At 41.1% G+C, this 18,212-nt stretch overlaps 1 protein-coding gene across 4 annotated transcripts in view; it reads right to left on the reverse strand.

Annotated features, from left to right (window-relative positions):
- Positions 1 to 18,212, reverse strand: part of LOC146405923 (uncharacterized) — a 296,042-nt gene that overhangs the window by 193,047 nt on the left and 84,783 nt on the right. Inside the window, exon 1 of one of the 4 annotated variants that reach the window (XR_014844261.1) lies at positions 4,753 to 4,842. The exons of 1 other annotated variant lie outside the window; for it this stretch is intronic. The gene's annotated coding sequence lies outside the window, so the exon portion shown is untranslated. Of the gene's footprint in view, positions 1 to 4,752; positions 4,843 to 9,519; positions 9,564 to 18,212 lie in introns of those variants that run through there. 2 more of the 4 variants (XR_014844259.1, XM_085023115.1) reach the window with 2 other exon arrangements.

The following is an 18,212-nucleotide window of genomic DNA, read 5'->3' on the forward strand; positions in this document are numbered from 1 at the left end:
GCTTTTGTTTCCAGAGATGAACCTCTTATCAAACAACATATCATGTTTTGTTCCAAAGTCTTTCTATGTTCCTATCTCCTCTTTCTAAATGTTTTTAAAATTGGTCTTAAATAAATGTTTGCTGGGTTTCTTTTCCCTGATTATCCCAGCCTGTAAGAAACTGAGAAGGTATTTTAATTTTTAACGTTTTGGTGGGGTTGGGGTGGGGGTGGGGTACCCACCCATCCACCCACCAAGCAACAGCCTCATCTGTACCTAATTAAACAGTAAGTCATGGCTAGAGTCTTTAATTTTGGTCAGTTTGACTAATATGTTTCTCAGGGTATTCCCTCTTGGGTTTATTTTAAATGGTACTTGTTGCGTTTCCTGGATTTGAGTGAGTGGTTCTTTCCCATGTTAGGGAAGTTTTTGGCTATTATCTCTTGGAATATTTTTTCTGTCCCTTTCTCTCTCCCTCTTCTCCTTCTGGCACAGATGTTGGTGTGTTTAATGTTGTTCCAGAGTTCTCTGAGACTCTCTCCATTTGTTTTCAATCTTTTTTCTCTTTTCTGTTCTGCATCCATGATTTCCACTAATCTGTCCTCCACCTCGCTTATTTGTTCTTCTGCCTCCTGTATTCTGCTGTTGGCTGCTTCTAATGAATTTTTTATTTCAGTTATTATATTTTGCATCTCGTCTTGCCTATGTTTTATATCTTGTATCTCTTTGCTCAGTGTTTCCTGTAAATTATCCATCTTTGCCTCCAGTTTATTTCCAATGTCCTGCATTATCTTCAACATCAACAATCTAAAGTCTTTTTCCTGGAGGCTGAAAATCTCCTGATCACTTAGCTGTCTTTCTGGGGTTTTTCCTTTCTCCCTCATCTGAGTTATAGTTCTCTGTCTTTTCATTTTTATAGGTTTTTGGTGTGGTGACCTTTTTACAGATAATAGAGTTGTAGCCTCTCTTACCTCTGGCATCTGCCCCCCATGTGGCTGAAGTTGGTACAGGGGCTTGCTGTAGGCTTCCAGATGGGAGTGACTGATGCCTGCCCACTGGTAGGTGGAGCTGATTCCCATCCCTCTGATGGGTGGGGCTTTGTCTCTGGGTGAAATTAGAGGCGGCTGTGTACCTGGGGGCTCTTTAGGCAGCCTGTTTATTGATGGGCAGGGCTGTGATCCCACCTGGAATGTTGTTTGGCCTGGGGCTTCTCAGCACTGATGGGTGGGGCCAGATTTTCCCAAAATGGGCACCTCCAGAGAAATGCACACTGTCGAAGATTCCCAAGAGCTTTGCTGCCAATGTCCTTCCCCCACAAGAAGCCATATTCACCCCTGCTTTCCCAGGAGGTCCTCCAAGAACCACAGCCAGGTCTGACCCAGATTCCCACGGAGACCCTGCTTTGCCCTGGGACCCAGTGCATGCGAAAGTCTGTGTGCACCTTCCAAGAATGGGGTCTCTGCTTCCCCCAGTCCTGTGGAGCTCCCGAACACAAATCCCACCAGACTTCAATGCCAGATGTTCCAGAGGCTCTTTCTCCAGTGCCAGATCCCCACGCATAGGGGTTTGATGTGAGGCTCAGAACTCTCACTCCTGTAGGTGAGAACCAGTTACCTTCCAGTCTGTGGGGCTTCCTACCCGGGAGGTATGGGGTTGCTTATATCATGTAATTGCCCCTTATACCTCTTGATGCAGCCTCCTCTTTGTCTTCTGGAGTGGGATATCTTTTTGAAAGTTTCCAGTCCATTTGGTTGAAGATTGCTTAGCATTTGGTTGTAACATTTGTTGTTTTTAGGAGAGAAGTTGAGCTCCAGTCCTTCTATTCCGCCACCTTAATCCTCAACCAACCATGGCTAGAGTCCAGATCTCCTAATTTCCAGTCTAGTGCTCTTTATACAACACTGAATAGCCTTCAAAATCATCTCCAAATGTAGGGAGAAAACATGACATACCAGAAAAGGGAAGTGTGACCACCTCTGAGCAAGGTGAGCAAAAGAGAATTATTAAAAGGATATTGAGAGCTCACAAAATTGACAAGAAGTCTGAAGACCCAAACTCGCAACCCAGAAGGGTGAAGGAAGGCCCTGGGCGCTGGAGGTGAGGACCCCTGGACACTGGAGGTGAGGACCCCTGGGTGGCTCCATCTTTGGCACCTGCAGAGGCCCAGGTCTTTGCCTGAATGAGTACATCTGTCAACTGCTTTCAGTCAGCACATTCCAGAGAAGGAGCTTCACCACCGGGGCACATGGAGGTGTCCCACGCCTACTTGGCCAATGGAGGCCATGCAACTGATTCAAGGTCCTAACCCCAGTATCCAGCAGGGGAGAAGGTACTTCCCCATAAGGAAATAAAAGTGCTTGTAACAAGATGGAGATTAAAAAGTGCTGTGAAGGGAAAAAAAATCCACCCCACTCACTCCATCCACCTCACAGAATTACCATGATAAGGGAATTAGGTAACGTATGTGAAAATGCTTTGTAAACTATGACAAGTTCTATAAAGACATTATGATTAAGTGTTACTTCTTCTTCAAGGGGACATTTTAACAACTCCATTTAATACCTCATCTCTAAAGGTGAAATTTTCCAGCAGGCTAATGAAAGAAATGTTTTCCTGTGAAGAGGAAAATTCCATTTGGCTCTTCTCAGATCATACCACATAAATATTTTTACCCACAGTCATCTTACTGCTGAGGTAGTCTCTGAATACCAGTACCTGAAAGGCTGCTCTGCAAATTGTGCATTACAAATAACATCGAACAGGTGCAACTTCATCAAAATAAGGGGTTATCAGTTTTAATTTACACAAATCTTTCTAAGTGGCATTGAAAATTGACTTGAATTGTAAGCCATATTTTCCTCTATAACAGAGTCTAGTAAAGCAAAGCTTGAATGAGTCATCCATAGAGCACTGTACATTTCAAGATGCCTGGAAGGCACCAGCACAAAATGAGTTAAAATTCCCCTGAAGAAAGCAGAGTACAATAACCCTCATTTGTCTTTGATATATGTGTTAGTATTCTATCACTTCAGCAAGTTACCACAAATTTGGCAGTTTAGAATCATACTCATTTATTACCTCACAGTTCTGTACTCAGACGTCCAGACTGGCATGACTGGTTTCTCTGCCCCAGGACTTACAAGGCCCAAATCAAGGGGTTGGCTGGCTGGGCTCTTATGGGGATGCTCCAGAAAAATGACATGTTTCATTTGGGGCAGAATCCATTCCTTGGGGCTGTAGGACTGAAGCTCCTGCTTCCTTGCTGGCTGTTGGCTGATAGTTACTCTGAGTTCCTAGAGGCTTCCTCCAGCCTTGGCACATGTTCCCCTACATCTCAGATGCAAAAACAGCAGGGATAATCCTGCTCATGTTTGGAATCTATTTCTTTCATTGGCCTTATCTCTGGCTCTCTCTCTCTCTCCTGCCTGCCTTTTGCATTTTGAAAGGTTCATGTGATTACACTGGGGCCACCTAGAGAATAAGCCTCCCCTCTCTTAAGGTCAGCTAATAAGTAACCTGAATTCCATCAGAAAGTGCTTTCACAGTAGCATCTACTCAGTGTTTGAATAGCCAGAGAAGGGAATCTTGAGTGGACATCTTCAGAATTCCACCCACCACATATTTCTTTAGAGAGTGACCAGAAATTTTGTGAAAACTGGAGTGATGAAAGCCATTAAATTTCTACAAAGCATCACAAGTGAGAAACTCAGGGTGATTATTTCATGAACCATTATCAGAATCGGCCCCAAATTGTTTACAATTTTCAAAGGCTATCATGTGCCCAATATCATAATTTGAAGTCTCTCACTATAACCAAAATTGGTGTAACCAAATGATGAAAAAGTTCCAAACATTTCTTTATATTTCTAATATACCAGACATTCCTTAAAGATTTCAAATGGACATATTCAGCCATAACTCACAGTTATTCCTTAAATACTAGTTTATCTCTAAATTCCCTTTCCATTAGGTGCTATGAGATGTAATTTCCAAGGATTTCAATATATTCAAAATCTGTGTAACACAAATTCAATTATATTTGCACTACAGTCCTAAAGAACAATTAGCACATGGGGAAAAATCTATGTGCCTCATTTCTCCCACATGGAATCCTCAGTATAGTTACAAACACAGAGATTAATCACAAAATCAGCAAATGTTTATGGAAGCCCCATGGAGCAAACGGTACCATTTCTAAACACTTTGGATTACAGAGCATATAGAAATAGAGACATTATTCCTATTCTAAAGGATCTTCCACGGCAAGAAAATATCTGACGAACACAAATAGTGTGTTCAAATAATGCTATTTTAAAATGAGTTAAGAACGGTATTGAGATGTTGAGGAATACGACTCTTGGTGGCAAAAGAAAAAACATTTAATAGGAAGCAGTTTCTTTGAGTAGGTAGGTACACAAGTGATTCTGACAGTTAACACTAGCACTGCTGATCTCGGGCTGTTTTTTGTAAGTTGAGGACTTAGGGAGAAGAGAAGGACAACGGAGAGGTAGAGCACTACAGCTGATTTACGGCCTATGAGAGCCGGCCAGGAGAAGGAACCTGCATGATGGAAAACGTTCAAGGCTATTATTAGAAGATTGCATTTGATTCAGAAGACAGTGGGACTCCGTGACAGAGTTGGAAAGAACAGAGAGATATAATCAAGGCCTCAGACCTGAAACAGAAATTTATCACACAGTGCAAAATAACTTTAAAACACTGGACTCTGAAAGCAAGCAAGGAGGAAGATAGAATAATCCAGTAACCACTTACCAGTGGTCAGGGGACTCTGCTGTAGTGATGCTGGCAAATGATTCGATGGTTCTCAGCAGAAACGGTGAAAGCAGATGGATGTAAAGAAATAGAGATGGAATCAGAATGCAATGCTAGAAAAACAGCATGATTACCTGTGACTCTGGAGTGTTGGTTTTGTAAGATGTTCAATCATTTTTACTAAGTTCCATTTGTTTATTCAACAGGACTAACATATAAAGAGGACTTTACCACATTCTTCTTATGCACAGTCCACATTTTAATGCTTAAAAAACACACTCTCCATAAATAATTCACACTTTTCATATCCAAGCCACAGGAAATCAGACAAGCCTTTGCAACAAGTCACCAGATCTAGGTTTTAGAATAACCCTCCAAGCTGATTTGTGGGCAGATGTGAGGAAGCCTGGATTTGTAGCATAGTCAAGGTGAAGAGTGATGGTAACTTGAACTGTGGAAGCAGGAGTGAGAATGGAGAGGGGAGACTGAATTGAGAGATGCTTAGGGAGAGGATAAAATGAATAAAACTTGATGACTGGCTGGAAATGGGGAACAGGTGAGGAAGAGGGTACTGTCAAGAATAAGCCCCAGGATTCCAGATTTTACTACTGAGGTCAGTTTTGTTGGATAGGAAGTTTGGGGAGTAAAATAATGAGTTTGAGAAATGTTGCCTGTGAGACATGCAAAGGGAATGGTGTTGGATGGATATATGGTGCGCGGTTGGTTATATGGAATGGGAATTCCAGGTAGAGGCCCGAATCTTGAGCACAGAGACTGTGATTGACACTGAAGAGGGGAGTAACCACACAGGAGGACCATAGAGAGAAAGAAGAGATGAGAACCCAGACAGAATCCCAAGGGACTGGTACTTTAAGATGCCATCTCTGTTCTAGACAAGAAGAGCAACAGGACACATAATGGGTATCTCAACGGAGTCATTGGCTTCCTCAGATGACTTTTTCTGGGGCTCTCAGTGAATGAAGACAGAATTAGTTAGTGCATTCATTCAGCACTTAGTTTTGTTTCAGACACCACAGCAGGCCCTAAGAAACAGGTTCAGAACCCCTGAACTGAAGACAAACTTATAAAGTGTTGCCCTCAAGACCATTTTATGAAGCTATGGGTTAATCACATGGTCAACTCAAATCGAAAGTTCTGTTTGGAACAGATATTCTTTTTTTTTTTTTTTTTTTTTTGGTCTTTTTTCTGTTTCTTTGGGCCGCTCCCACGGCATATGGAGGTTCCCAGACTAGGGGTCCAATCGGAGCTGTAGCCACCGGCCTACGCCAGAGCCACAGCAATGGGGGATCCGAGCCGTGTCTGCAACCTACACCACAGCTCACAGCAACGCTGGATCGTTAACCCACTGAGCAAGGGCAGGGACCGAACCCGCAACCTCATGGTTCCTAGTCGGATTTGCCAACCACTGCACCATGACAGGAATTCCTGGAACAGATATTCTTAAAGACCATTCTGAATAATAGGGGAACTCCATGATGGGCATAAATTTGCAATATGCTTTAAACTGGATTCTGTAGTTAATTGACCGGGAGGCAGTATTACGTAAAATTAACCATTCTGCGGAGGGTTCTTTGTGGCTGAGGGAACTGATTGGCAGTATTTTCTCCTCAAAACATCTAGGCCACTTGGGCCCTTTTATGTTCTGTGGCACTGAGCTTCAGACTCTCCACCCAGTATTTCCCCAGGAAGTTGCCCCTTGAGAACATCTGAACCCTGAGAATAGGCATCTTCACAGTCTACCTGGGAGAAACTGGATTATTATTGTTGAAGAAAAATATGAGTTAATCTCTACCCATATATTTACTGTGACAAACATATAGATATTGTTTCCCTCATAGTAACATCTCGGATGTGTGTCTTTACAAGACATGTACATATGACCAACAACATGTGCTAACCCATTAGCACAGAGAACAATATTTGATCTCCTGGACTAGATGGTGATGGGAAAGAATATAAACAGAGAATGTATATATGCATAACTGAGTCACTTTGCTCTACAGCAGAAATGGGCACGACATTGTAAACTATGCTTTAATAAAATAAATAAAAGGAAAATAAATAAACATGTACACATGCCAAAGCTCTTTTAACCACCTAGTACCACATCAATACTACCTCTATTTTATAGATGAGAAAATTGAAACTCTAGAAAAATGATGGCCAAGGCCACAGAGCTAGCATATGGCAAAGTGAGAGTCTGATTCTGGATATTTAGATCTCAAATCAATTATTTTTCTAACTAAACAAATATGTTAGGCAGCCAACATATGGCACCCTATGATTTTATTCTCCACAGTAACCATATTATTCTAATCTTGAGTATAGATTTTTCTCCCCTCCTTTTATGTTTCCCTAATCCTTCTTCCTGCTCTTTTAATTAATCTTTTATGTGGTTTAATTATGTTTGTTTTAAATCACTTTTTGAAAAAGGTGAGGTATCATAAATAAATTAATAAATAGGCATGTAAATAGATTATACATCTGAGGCTTGCTGATTCCCTTGGCAATAATAAAATTTAAATCACATTTAGGCGACAAAGAGAAAAGGCAAAAAATATCAATATGAACCAGATTTTTCACACGTCTTCAACAAAGCACTTGTTCATTTCTGCTAATGAGGACAATTCCCCAATTAAAATTAATCCTAATCAAGAAAATAATCCCTACTGCTCCTGCTCATAACCCCAAGAGCAGAGGATTCATCCATCTCCTCTCGCTATTTAGAAACACTTAATGAAACTATTTAGAGGGTCTAGTGAATCAGTAATTTCAAAACAGAAGAAGGGAGGAAGCTATGGAAGCCAAAGCTAGACAGGGAACTGATCCAGCACCCACCCTCCTGCCATCGAGGAAACCATCATTTACTCACTTGTCCAGTTTCACATTTCTTACCTATGCCCCATGTCCTGCTATATGTCCTTTCTCATTTCATCATTTTCACTGTCTAAATGGCCATGATTAATTATCAGTGCTAATTAATTCCTCTTTTTTATACATACAGATATATCTAGGATTCATTCATTCAACAAATATTGATTCAAACCTACCAAATGCCAGGTGTTTTGCTAATAACTGGCAATACAGCTGCAAAACCAAACCAAACCTAACAACCAGACACATTTGAGGATGATCCGAGTGATCAGCCATCCTCAGTTAGTAAAATTCATTTAAATCTGTTTTTTTTTTAAACTGGTCATTTGTAGGAAATCAGTTTCACTGAGGAAGATGACTGCTGCAGCTATGGATATGGAGGAAAACAGATGATTTGAGGACAAGCATCCCCCCCACTAGAAGTGGGCTACTTGCTAATGTATTGCCTCTTAGCTCCAGACTCCCTCTTCTCTTCCTGTGTTACGATGATGGACTGGACTCCAAGCACTTCTCCTCCACAGTAAGCAGCACATGAGGCTTTGTCAATAGAGGCACTGAATGGATATTGAAGGAGGAAGGGGCCCCCATCTGGGTTTTGTGTACCATTCATTACTGTCATCTTGTTGTTGTGCCTACAGTGGTGTGGGGTCTGCGCGACCCATCTGGTGCTGCCCTGCCTCCGAGCTCACAGCCCTGGCCTGGGTCCAGCAGCCACCTGCCTCCAGTTCTCCCAGTACAAACATCACACACCCTTGGCCCGATCCTACAACAGCACTCTGACCCCCTCTGTATATCCACCACAACCCATGGCTCACTCACACCCCAGAGTTACAGAGTTCTTGAGTCGTCTATAGCCTCACTCCCACGAGGTTGCTTCATGGCTACCCAGTGACTGGACCAGCTCTGGCCCCCAGCAATCCTGAATTCCCCACCATCCAGGCGCTAGAATCACACCTTCCCTGACAAGGTCTGAAACCCAGTCCAGGGTAGGGGACACCCTCTTCCAAGTTTTCCTTTTCTTAGATTCTCTCCTTCAGTCCTGGGGCACTTTTTTTAGAGTTCTAAAAAAAAAACTTTATAATTACTTTCCTGTCATTAGCGTATTAGTATTTTAAATTAAATTTCCAGTCTTTAAATTACTGTATGATTCTGTGTCCTGACTGGACCCAGGCTGATCCAAAGGGCTTTTATTAAGGCAAGATACCAGAAGAGTAGCCAATGGTGAGAGAAGAAAATAAAAAGATGCCAACAAAAAGTTTGCCAATTATTACCTAGGTCTATGGAATGATTAGCCAACCCAGGGACCTGCTATCTAGCACAGAGAACTCTACCCAGTATTCCATGATAATCTATGTGGGAAAAGAGTCTGAAAGAATGGATGTGTGTACATGTATGGCTGAATCACTTTACTGTACCGCAGAAATTATCACAATCTTGTAAATCAACTGTATTTCAATAAAACTTAAAAAAAAATTCTTTGCCAATTCCAACAGTTCAGGGAGAGCAAACCCCAACCCCAGGACATGAAAGGGGAACTCACCTCTTCCTTTTCCCCATCTACACTGTCCTGTCCCAACAGGCTCCTTGATTCTGGGACCCCAACCTAGAGGTTAGGAGGGGGTTAGTCTAGGAATTGAAACCCATTTTTATACCACATTTGCTTTGCAAAACCTGCTTCAAGTTCCATATAACCAACTTAAAAATAAACTTTCTAGGGGAGGAAGGCATTAAAATGTGAATATTCTCCATAACCACGTATTGAAAATTCAATTTATATACTAAATTCTAAAAAACCAAAGCAAAATAAAGTTGACAAGAGGGCATGGGCCAGTAGAAGAAGGCATCGTGTTAAAAGGTTTGAACCCGGCTTACCAGCTGGTGATCTTAAGAGCACTGACTCCTGGAAGCATCAGCTCCTGTAAAATGGGAAGAACGACATCCCCTCACAGGCTGGCCACAGGAATCACCAACGACCACACACGTGATGTACACCACACACGGCAGGTGCTACTCAGTAAACATCACTTGCCTCCCCCTTTTGTCTTTTTGGAAAACGAAATTTATTGTTTTCGATCTGAGAGAGGATATTTCTCTTCCTGGGATCTACAGAAACAGAGAGGTTGTGGGGTTTCCTCCTTCGCAGGTTTGCCCTGTGGGAATTCTTCTTTATAAGCAGCAAGCAGCCTCCTCACACACAGCCCAAGCCACCTAATGCTGCACTGCTGGCTCTCTGAGCATCTAAAAAGCTATAGGAGGAGTTCCCACTGTGGCACAACAGTCACTGTGGAGGCACGGGTTCGGCTCAGTGGGTTAAGGATCTGGCATTGCCACAGCTGGGAATTTCCATATGCTGTGAGTGCGGCCAAAATAATAAATAAATAAAATAAAAAGCTATAGAAGGAGGTCCTCTTCACACAGAGGGTTTTAGGTCCGACGCTACTTCAGTGCTCTAATCACAGGATTTACATGTTTCCTTTTTTGTTTGTTTGTTAGTTTTAGGGTGCCTCTGTGGCATATGAAAGTTCCTAGGCTAGGGGTTGAATTGAAGCTGCAGTTGTCGGCCTATGCCACTGCCACGGCCACGGCCACGCGGGATCTGAGCCACATCAGAAATGTACACTACAGCTCATGGCAATGCCACAACACAAATCCTTAACCCGCTAAACGAGGCCAGGAATCGAACCCGCGTCTTCAGGGATATTAGTCAGGTTTGTCATCGCTGATCCACAAGAGACCCTCCTACAAGTTTCCTTTAAGTGTTTTGAGCTTAATAAAAAAAAAAAAAATCAGTTGCATATAGGATTATGTAATCTATGTAAATGATAAAGAAGTTGCAGTCTTTCCTGCATGAAATCTGTTTAAGGCAGACCCCTTGCTTCTTTTAGGGGAGAAAGGAAGGCTGGGAGGAGTTACGATGAAGAGGCAATCAAAATATGTGAGAAATGTTAGTCAAGAAATGCTAAGAGATCTGGCTCAGAGCCCAATTAGGACGGAACAAAGATGTTTATATAACCTAGTTAAGCTAAAGAATCCTTAATTAAGCTACTGGAAAAGCCAAGGGTTTCAGAGTTCAAAGGATATGTAGACTTCTGTCAAATTCCTTTCAGAGAAGGCGACAAGAGAACTTACTAGTAGTCATACAGAGTGACGGACATAAATAAAATTCTGAAGGAAACTTAACGGAGGCCAAAAAACCCCAAAGATTTTGTATAACATTCTTCTGCATTTGTACGTTGATTTATCTTTTGGTTTGAAGGAGGCTGCATGGAGTATGTCTCCTTTGAAAGCACACCCAGACATCATTTATTAATAATTATCTTTGGGCTTGAGAAGTTATAAATAATTACACTCTCAATGACAATGGCCCATCATTGTCTGGAATTCTTTCAGGAAATATGCATCTCTCTGAATACCCCAGGGTCCAGACCACATGGACATGACTACAGCTGCTCCCGCTCCCAATTCACATATTCGAATTTGATTTGCCCGGGCTTTATGGTGTTCTTAGGAGTTTTTACTTTTTGACAATATGTGTGCACATAGCAATAACAATAATACAACCACCACCTCCTGCATCTATTTGGTCACCAAGCTGACTTACTTCAGATGCTTATCCTCCAGTTCCTGGATGGTTTCAAAAGCCTCCCAAAGTATTTTTTTTTTAATCCCTTTTTACATCATCCCCAGCTTATACTCCATCAATGGCTATCCATTGCCTAAAGGATGAAGTCTGGACTCTTTAGCATGGGTCTGAGGCCCTTCACCCCATGGCCCCATCTGTTTTCCCATCATCACCTCCTGCTACTCTTCCAGAAACTTTCATGTGCCACACTGAATTATTCTACCCCACTTGCTTGTGCGTCCCTGCCACAGGATAAACATAAAGTGGTGATTCAAGGCAAACTCACAATGGCACTGTGTCAAATTAATGTAATCTAGAGAGAAGACTGAAAGCATTGTGGGGTAAGAGCTCATCCAATAACCATCTAGCAATTAAGCAGACCCGTCTCCCAGGAAGCCACTTAGTGACCATCTGCTGTTACACGAGCATGGCCCTTGGGAGTCCCACTCCTCCAGTCCAACTGGCTTTTCCTAGCGTTCCTTACAACGACAATCAGTGCTCTCCCTGGGAGAAGTTCTAATAAATACCATTTCACCATCTTTTAATTGTCAAGTGATGTTTTTGCACCCCATATAGAGTGGCACCCTCAGAAGCTGCCCATCTGATCAGCCCCCTTATCTGCAATGACAAATCCCCACCCATCCTTCAGGATTCAATTAACACATCGCCTCTGTGAAGATTTCCCTACCCGAGCTCCGACACTCCAGCAGAATTCAACAGACATCTGAAGAGCACATACTATTATCAGTGCTTTATGATTTCTGTTCTAAGTGTTTTTCAACTGTTATCGCACTTTTTCCTTACAGTAACTTTATATGTTATGTGCTATCATTTATGCCTCATTTACAGGTAGGAGATCTGTCATGTAGCTGGCAAATGGTGGAATTAAGATTCAGATCCCAGCAGACTGGCTTCTGGCTGGTCTTCTTAGTTGTGTGCTTACTTTTCCCCAACACTGCCAGTGCTTCTTATGATTAACTCTGTTAGAACTGGCATATAATCACGTATCCAGCATTCGTTTACCTGTGCTTTTTCTTCTAGAATTTGAGGTCCCTCAAAGTAAGGCTCTTAGCCATATGTATATCTCCAAGAACGTGCTTGGGCTTGGGACATAATAGCATTCTCTAAATATTTGTTGGATCATTAATCAATCAGTTTTCATAAATAAAGCCTGTGTTTGGATCTCTATGCTAAGAAACCAAGCACCAAATGTATCATGGTGATCATGTTGAAATGTATAGAAACATCAAATCACTGTTGGAACTAACATAGCACTGTGGGTCAATTATACTTCCAAAGTAAACAAACAGAAATCTCATAGAAAAAGAAATTGGATTTGTGGTTACCAGAGGTGGGGAGTAGGTGGAGAGGGAATTGGATGAAAGGAGTAAAAAGGTACAAACTTCTAGTTATAAGATAAATAAGTACTTGGGATGTAATGGACAATACACTGAATATAGTTAATACCACTCTGCTTTTAACACTGCTGCACATTATGTACGAAAGTTCTTAAGAAAGTAAATCCTAAGAGTTCTCATCACAAAGAAAAAGCATATTCTTCCTCTTTCTTTAACTCTATATTTCCGTGAGATGATGGATGGTCACTCAACTTTTGGTGGTAATCATTTCATGATGTAAATCAAATCACTGTGCTGCACACCTGAACTCACAGAGTACTGTGTGCCACTTCTATCTCAATAAAAGTTGAAGAAAAAAAGAGGGGAAAATGATGTGTCTAACACAGGAAGGGGTGGCACACCCACTGTCTGAAACCCATGTTTTTATACCCAGATCATGCCATGGGCCATCCATCATCTTCATGTTCTCTGTTGCTCAGAAGCTGACATGTGTGACTGCACTGAGTGATGTCATAAAGTGATAACCTTGACAGTCAAAGAGAAAAAAAGAGAGAACCCAAGAAGAGATACCCTACATACTCCAAGGGAGCTGCGTTTCACATGGGAAATGCAGAGGAACACAGCATTTGGTCATTTATGTCTTCACGGTCAAAGCCAATGGCTAAATTATTCTTGCCAAAGTTAAATTTAATTACCAAGCGGCATGTGCAACAATAAGATATTTTCAAAAGCAACTTTAATAATGTAGCCTATAGAGTAGTAAAAAATATTTTCAGTGTCATCAATATAGTGAAAAAAATTAAGATGATTTTCTGATAATTACTTCTGAAAGAATTGCTACAATACAAGGATAATTAAGGCCAACCAGGGAGATAAAAACCTTCAGATTCAAGATGTGAAGAAATGTCAGAGGGTGTGAAACAATTGTTTTAATTTTTTTCTCATTTGTAAATTCATTTTATGCCTCCAAGTGCAATATAAATTATTTACCAAAATTAGCTGTAATCACTTACAGGGACAAGTACAAGCAGTTCACACATAAACCTGTATCGTTGCTTTATTTGCATGTAAACTGTGCAAATGTCTAATTAGAGAGGCAAGTATAGAAGTAAACAATGCTTAATGTTGTAAAAATTCCCTGCTCCCTCCCCTCTTCTGATTTAAGGAAGAGGTAAGAAGAAAAGAGCCAGTGGCACAAGGGGGGGGAAAGACTTCTTATTTGAAAACATCTTTAGAAATCCTATTTCAAGATAGAATTATGTATGACTTTCATCCAAATTCTAATTCTCTGCCTCAATTGTCATTCAGGTTTCTGAAATGTGCTAGAGATATTCTTTTTGACTTGAAATATATGCCCTCAGAGAAGCCTGACCACAGGCTCACTCACTTTATCTTATGAGGTTGAGGTCTTCCCTCTCCCTTTGCCTGAGCTCTGGTCCCGTGTCTCTGCTTGGACATTAGTCATGCTCTCCAGTCCTTAGGTGATTCTCTTGGACAAGGACAACTTGCTCGCTACCCAGTAAGATACCATAAAAAGTGTCTTCAATTAGCCAGCTGAGCACTAAAGTTCATTATTTATTAATGTATCTTTCCTGTTCTGTTTTGAACAGGAACTTAGTCTCTTTTTGGGCCAGTGGGAACAGGACGCTGCGGGGCCCACATACCCCCGTGCATTCCTTATTTAATCGTTACTGCTTCTTTTAGGTGAATATCAGTGTTGAGGGTCTTGGAACGATGCAGCCTCATCCACACATTGCTGGGAGGTAGGTCTGTGATGAGATGATTCTTTCTGGAGTCAAACCGGCATCTCATCGCATTGCGCCATGGTCACAAGCCCCGTGCACTGTGGACAAACCTTGGCAGTCAATAACAGCAACTACCTTGCCTGTTACTCAGGGCAGTGCCCTGTCATAAGGGAGTCAGAAAAGATGGTGCTGAAGAGATTGCTAGCGCATCCCATGCCCTTTGGCAGATGAGAAACTGAAGGTGTTCAGTGTGGTTCCTGGCAAAGCCTAATTTTCACTCACGGATGTGAATATAGAAACTTAACCCTTACTTGGCATGACATATGCCTCACACACTCTGGAACTTGAAGGTTCTGTGTTAAGTGAATCTGTAAAAAGAACCAGTCTTCTTCTTCTTCTTTGCCCTTGAACATCCATTTTCCATAGCTAGTATGTCTGTGTGTATGCACGTGTACACACGCACACACAAACACATACTCAAAACCTGTGTAAATACATAGTTTACGCTGGTGACTTGGGGAAAATCTTTTTGGTTGCTCAGCTCTTCGTGGTGAATGATTCTCAGTACAACCTCAAGTTCAGCAAGCTGTGTACAAGGATGGTAGACACTCCACGGAGCCAGTAGTAATAGCAGAGTCAATTTATAAGCATCGCCATGCCTGCATCTTTAACTTTGCCTGTAGCTGTAGGCTAGACTGCATTTCAATCAGTTCGAGTTCAGCTGTCTGTTTTATTACACCCAGGCCAGTAACACTTTGGGGATTTTTAGTCCCTTCAATGACAAATGTATATTCAACCGCTGCTGTGAGCAGCAGCCCACAATGCAGGTCACAAGGACAACAAACTGAGTGGGTATGTCAGAGAAATGTTCAGAGAAAGATCTCCATAGGTGTCTGCAATTTGCCTCTACCTTCAAGCTTTTCAACCTTTGGGAAGCATTTTGGAAAGTTGTTTTTCAAGTCATATATCTTTATTTTTAAAACTCTGCATCTCTTTAAAAGAACTAGATTGCCTAAGACATTTCTTACAACATTTTATACAAATTTAACTCATTCCACTGACAGACAATGACAAGATTTTTACCTCGCCTAATGCGGTGGCTGGTTGGGTGTAATGTTTTTTTTGAGACAGATCATGAAGTCTATTCACAGATGCCACTCTGAGAGTCTTATTTCGCAAAGCTGAAATAACTGTCCTTAAAGGGTACAATGCACCAGCTCTGCTTAGTGAGACACCGAGAGAAATCCACCTCCACTGTGTTGTCACTCGGCCAACACAATTGAGAGAAAAAGAAAAAGTGCCTTCCTACAGGAAAAGTGTCAGCTGTGCCAATTGAGAACAGACATTGAAATGGCCCTAATATATTTTTACCTTAATGCCTGGCCCAAGCTACACTGGTGTACGAGAATCATCTCTGTAACGTTCTTTTAGTATATAAAGGAGGTAAGAAATTTTCATCAAGTCTCATCAATCAACTGAAAACTTTCTTTCTGCTGACCCCCAGATCTGGCTCCATCTGTTATAAAAGTCCAATTAATTTGTGTAAGATGCAAATTTTATTTAACTGAAAGAAAGTCTGTGAAATTTTAATTGTTGGCCTTCACTTGAGGCCCTCCCACCACTGAATTCCACATCCAAATGCATTTTATGAGAGAGTTGAGAGCAACAATAACTTTGATTTGCTTTCCTCAAAATTTTTTTTTTTTTTTTGGGTCTTTAGGGCTGCACCTGCGGCATATGGAGGTTCCCAGGCTAGGGGTCAAATCAGAGCTGTAGCTGCTGGCCTACGCCACAGCCACAGCAATGCAGGATCCACCTACACCATCTGTGACCTACACCACTGCTCATGGCAACACCGAATCCTTAACCTACTCAGCAAGGCCAGGGATTGAACCTGCATCCTCATGGATGAACCTAGTCAGGTTCATTAATTGCTGAACCACGACAGGAGCTCTGCTTTTCTCAATTCTTATGCCCACAACATTACAAGCTAATCATTGACAATTAATATCAGAATATCAAGAGAATAAGTGTTTTTAATGACTGAATCTTTTTTTTCTTTACTAGTTTGTGACATGCATACCTTTTCCTGTCCTGTACTATTTCCTGAGCCTCAGAAATAAAGCAATATTTTCCATATTGTGTCCTATAGGACTACTGGCAAAATCATATAACCAGACTGGTCTTAATCAAACCTAGGTGAGGACTGGTCTCCTCAGAGAACAATCAAAATATGATTTGATCCTCATATAAAATTTGCAGCAAACAGTGAGATCATATTCAAGTCAATACTTGTTTAACATCAAATTTTATAACTGGTGCAGCTCGTGTAGAAAACAGTATGGAAGTTCCTTGAAAGTTAAAAATAGAGTTGCCATAAGTTCCAGCAGTCCCACTCCTAGGCATATGTCTGGAGAAAACTACAATTCAAAAAGATATATGCACCCCAATGTTCACATCAGTACTATTTACAATAACCAACACATGGAAGCAACCTAAATGTCCATCAAAAGATGAAGGGATCAAAAAGATGTGGTACATATACACAATGGAATACTACTTGTCCACAAAAAAGAATGAAATGATACAATTTGCAGCAACGGGAATGGACCTAGAGATTATCATACTAAGTAAAGTATGTCAGGCAGAGAAAGACAAATACCATACGATATCGCTTATAGGTAGAAGCTAAAATACGACACAAATGAACTTACCAAACAGAAACAGACTCGCAGATGTAGAAAACATACTTATGGTTCCCAAAGGGGAAGAGGGGCACGAGAGGGATAAATTAGGAGTTTGCGATTAAGAGACATGAAGTATTATATATAAAATAGATAAACTACAAGGTTCAACTGTATAGCACAGGGAACTATATTCAATATCCTATAATAAAACATAATGGAAAGAAGATGAAAAAGAATATGTACATATATTATAACTGAATCTCTTTGGTGTATACCAGAGGCTAACACAACAGTGTAAATCAACTATATTTCAATAAAAAAGACGTTGTTAAAAATATATATCACATTTGTTCCCAGAAATAAAATTTAAAAGGAGACATTGAGTATTAATATGTCAGACTACAAAATGAGTATATATATTTGGAAGTGTTATAACTATGTATTCTGTATGTGTTATTCAGTGTTTCCCTTTCATGTTCTTTTTGCCAGAACTTGGCAACACTTCAAATAATTAGGGAAAGAAAAAAGTATCTCTAGGGAATATCTTTCAATAGGATTTTGTTTGAAAGTGCATGTATTCAATGGCATGGTTTTCCCTTCTTAAAACCTTTGCTGGACACAGAGCACCAAGCACTTATTTCTGTGGAGGTTTCTATTTGTGTGTTCACAAGAACTAAATCATTTAAAATGTCCCTCTTCATTGTGAATTTAATTTTTAAAAATTAAACTGTGGACCTACTGCCTTAAAGCATGATTAAAACTCTGAAAACTCCTTAGCATTCCATTTGAGGGTGGGTTCCCCCCAAAAGCCTGTGAATTCACATGAAGCAGGTATGCAGAAGTTGAATTACACTAGATTTTTTATTTCTTTGCCTCTATCTTCCTTCAGCCCGATCCCAAGTCTCTCCTCAACACCACCACCTCATTCCTTGGAAAATTCCTCTCTCCCTCAGCTATCTCTTGTCAGGAAAAAAAAAAAAAAACTAATAAATTAACTTTTCCATAAACTAGCGATTAAGATGTTACAACTGGGAGTTCCCTGGTGGCCCAGTGGTTAAGGATATGGCATCGTCACGGCTGTGGACCAGGTCTGAGCCCTGGCCTGGGAACTTCCACGTGCTACAGGTCCATGGGGGAGGGGGGATGCCACAAC

This window comes from Sus scrofa, chromosome 1 (genome assembly GCF_054392235.1).
Source record: "Sus scrofa isolate SSC_HxYL_T2T_F1_AM1 chromosome 1, Sscrofa_HxYL_maternal_Yorkshire_Landrace_v2.0, whole genome shotgun sequence".
Lineage (NCBI taxonomy): Eukaryota > Metazoa > Chordata > Mammalia > Artiodactyla > Suidae > Sus > Sus scrofa.